Raw genomic sequence first — 3,694 nt, 5'->3', positions numbered from 1 at the left:
GAAGGCTTTCTCTCTATCCAGTAAAGGGAACCCGGTGGCAAATCCATCCAATGACATAAATAGACTTCAGAAGAAGTAAGTTATCATTTGGTCTAAGCTTAAAATTATTGTTATTATTAATAATTATTATTATTGTTGTTCTAACATTGTCATTATGTATTTTCCTCAGGTATAACTTGCTACCGGTCACTGGAAAGGATGCGAAGCAAGCCTTCAACAGATGGGCAGAGGAGAACCTAGGAACTGAAGATATTGAAATGGCATATGGATATATCAACCAGGACCTAGCTAGCCAATCTGATGAAACGACCATCATCAAGGGCATGTTAGTCATCACCAATTTGGAGCAGATCAGTGGACCATCAACCAAGAAGAGAAGAGTAGAACAAGAACAAGTAGAACAAGAGGCCGAAGGTGAAACAGAAGAAGATGGTGAAGAAGATGAAAGAGATGTTCCTGTGGAATTAAAGGAGGAGAGCTACCAGAAGTTGCTTCAACTACATCCTTTGGACCTTAACGGGCCACTTCCATCTTCAAACATGTGCAAGCAGGCCAGCGAGCGAAATGTGCAGTACTGCCTGGACAAATGGAGACGGGACCAGAATAAACTAAGAATCAAGGATGTTGTTGGTAAGTTTCTCTATGCACTCTGTTTTTATGTATATTTGAATTGCAATCACCTTGACCCCACTGCACCAGGTTATTTTTGCACTAATAGCCTCTGTTCTCATATCCTGCTGTCTAATTCAATCTATTTCCACTTTATTTCATGGACATAATAGCTGGTGATTTAGTTATGCAGCCACATTAATATACTTACTAATTTCTCTTCAGGACTCTCCCGTCCACTGAGCAGATTAAAGGCTATGTAGAGCAACAGCTGTGGACTGGCAATCTGCCTAGACCCTCTGAAGTTCTACAGGCCTGGAGACCGCAGGAGCCAAGAAGAAGAACAGAAGATAATCAACGCATTGTGGATCTCATACAATCCCAGGACTAAACCTAACCCACTACCACTCCCTCGGGTTATTTCAGGCTGGGTAGAGTACCCAATGTAGATGATTCCAAATTGTGTATAAGTTTCATCTCAGCCTCTGGTAACAGTGAGTGGTGTACATCGAGGGGGTGGTAGTTCACACCATGGGTGGTGCACACTACCACCCCATCGAGTTATTTCAGGCTTGGTAGAATACCCAATGTAGATGATTCCAAATTGTGTCTAAGTTTCATCTCAGCCTTTGGTAACATTGAGTGGTGTAAATCGAGGGGGTGGTAGTTCACACCATGGGTGGTGCACACTACCACCCCCTCGGGTTATTTCAGGCTGGGTAGAGTACCCAATGTAGATGATTCCAAATTGTATCTAAGTTTCATCTCAGCCTCTGGTAACAGTGAGTGGTGTACATCGAGGGGCTGGTAGTTCACACCATGGGTGGTGCACACTACCACCCCCTCGGGTTATTTCAGGCAGGGTAGAGTACCCAATGTAGATGATTCCAAATTGTGTCTAAGTTTCATCTCAGCCTCTGGTAACAGTGAGTGGTGTACATCGAGGGGGTGGTAGTTCACACCATGGGTGGTGCACACTACCACCCCCTCGGGTTATTTCAGGCTGGGTAGAGTACCCAATGTAGATGATTCCAAATTGTGTCTAAGTTTCATCTCAGCCTCTGGTAACATTGAGTGGTGTACATCGAGGGGGTGGTAGTTCACACCATGGGTGGTGCACACTACCACCCCCTCGGGTTATTTAAGGCTGGGTAGAGTACCCAATGTAGATGATTCCAAAGTGTGTCTAAGTTTCATCTCAGCCTTTGGTAACATTGAGTGGTGTACATCGAGGGGGTGGTAGTTCACACCATGGGTGGTGCACACTACCACCCCCTCGGGTTATTTCAGGCTGGTTAGAGTACCCAATGTAGATGATTCCAAATTGTATCTAAGTTTCATCTCAGCCTTTGGTAACATTGAGTGGTGTACATCGAGGGGCTGGTAGTTCACACCATGGGTGGTGCACACTACCGCCCCCTCGGGTTATTTAAGGCTGGGTAGAGTACCCAATGTAGATGATTCCAAAGTGTGTCTAAGTTTCATCTCAGCCTTTGGTAACATTGAGTGGTGTACATCGAGGGGGTGGTAGTTCACACCATGGGTGGTGCACACTACCACCCCATCGGGTTATTTCAGGCTGGGTAGAGTACCCAATGTAGATGATTCCAAATTGTATCTAAGTTTCATCTCAGCCTCTGGTAACAGTGAGTGGTGTACATCGAGGGGGTGGTAGTTCACACCATGGGTGGTGCACACTACCACCCCCTCGGGTTATTTCAGGCTGGGTAGAGTACCCAATGTAGATGATTCCAAATTATGTCTAAGTTTCATGTCAGCTTCTGGTAACAGTGAGTGGTGTACATCGAGGGGGTGGTAGTTCACACCATGGGTGGTGCACACTACCACCCCCTCGGGTTATTTCAGGCTGGGTAGAGTACCCAATGTAGATGATTCCAAATTGTGTCTAAGTTTCATCTCAGCCTCTGGTAACCGTGAGTGGTGTACATCGAGGGGCTGGTAGTTAGCGTCATGGGTGGTGCACACTACCACTCCCTCGGGTTATTTCAGGCTGGGTAGAGTACCCAATGTAGATGATTCCAAATTGTGTCTAAGTTTCATCTCAGCCTCTGGTAACCGTGAGTGGTGTACATCGAGGGGCTGGTAGTTAGCGTCATGGGTGTTGCGGCCTACCACCCCATCGAGTTATTTCAGGCTTGGTAGAATACCCAATGTAGATGATTCCAAATTGTGTCTAAGTTTCATCTCAGCCTTTGGTAACATTGAGTGGTGTAAATCGAGGGGGTGGTAGTTCACACCATGGGTGGTGCAGACTACCACCCCCTCGGGTTATTTCAGGCTGGGTAGAGTACCCAATGTAGATGATTCCAAATTGTATCTAAGTTTAATCTCAGCCTCTGGTAACAGTGAGTGGTGTACATCGAGGGGCTGGTAGTTCACACCATGGGTGGTGCACACTACCACCCCCTCGGGTTATTTCAGGCTGGGTAGAGTACCCAATGTAGATGATTCTAAATTGTGTCTAAGTTTCATCTCAGCCTTTGGTAACATTGAGTGGTGTACATCGAGGGGGTGGTAGTTCACACCATGGGTGGTGCACACTACCACCCCCTCGGGTTATTTAAGGCTGGGTAGAGTACCCAATGTAGATGATTCCAAAGTGTGTCTAAGTTTCATCTCAGCCTTTGGTAACATTGAGTGGTGTACATCGAGGGGGTGGTAGTTCACACCATGGGTGGTGCACACTACCACCCCCTCGGGTTATTTCAGGCTGGTTAGAGTACCCAATGTAGATGATTCCAAATTGTATCTAAGTTTCATCTCAGCCTCTGGTAACAGTGAGTGGTGTACATCGAGGGGGTGGTAGTTCACACCATGGGTGGTGCACACTACCACCCCCTCGGGTTATTTCAGGCTGGGTAGAGTACCCAATGTAGATGATTCCAAATTGTGTCTAAGTTTCATCTCAGCCTTTGGTAACATTGAGTGGTGTACATCGAGGGGCTGGTAGTTCACACCATGGGTGGTGCACACTACCACCCCCTCGGGTTATTTAAGGCTGGGTAGAGTACCCAATGTAGATGATTCCAAAGTGTGTCTAAGTTGCATCTCAGCCTTTGGTAAC

The sequence above is a fragment of the Engystomops pustulosus genome, unplaced genomic scaffold, assembly GCF_040894005.1.
Source record: "Engystomops pustulosus unplaced genomic scaffold, aEngPut4.maternal MAT_SCAFFOLD_18, whole genome shotgun sequence".
Lineage (NCBI taxonomy): Eukaryota > Metazoa > Chordata > Amphibia > Anura > Leptodactylidae > Engystomops > Engystomops pustulosus.
This window is presented reverse-complemented; position numbering follows the sequence as displayed.